The 290-nt window shown below is 66.9% G+C and overlaps 1 protein-coding gene across 1 annotated transcript in view; it reads right to left on the bottom strand.

Moving 5' to 3' along the window:
- YIPF3 (Yip1 domain family member 3) overlaps positions 1 to 290 on the bottom strand; it is a 7,946-nt gene that overhangs the window by 5,794 nt on the left and 1,862 nt on the right. The window lies entirely within an intron of this gene.

The following is a 290-nucleotide window of genomic DNA, read 5'->3' as shown; positions in this document are numbered from 1 at the left end:
TGAGCCGCGGGCGGGCCCAGAGACCCGAGACCCGCGGCTGGAACACAGTCTGGCCTTTACACTGACTCGTGTACGCGAAGACCAGGAGAGAAAAGGGATGCGGATAGAGCGGACTTCCTGGCTCTGGGCGAGAACCCCGGGGAGTACGTCGGGGAAGCCGCCTCAGCACCAGGGTTGCTGGCAGCGGGTGCTCTGGGGCGATTACCTGGATGTTTTCTTCGAATCCTCCCCATTCCGGGCCAGCCCCGTTTCGGGCGCCGCCAGCCGGCGCCGCCGTGGCTGGCACGTCC

Source organism: Tupaia chinensis, unplaced genomic scaffold (genome assembly GCF_000334495.1).
Source record: "Tupaia chinensis unplaced genomic scaffold, TupChi_1.0 Scaffold000238_1, whole genome shotgun sequence".
NCBI classification, from domain to species: Eukaryota; Metazoa; Chordata; class Mammalia; order Scandentia; family Tupaiidae; genus Tupaia; species Tupaia belangeri.
This window is presented reverse-complemented; position numbering and strand designations above follow the sequence as displayed.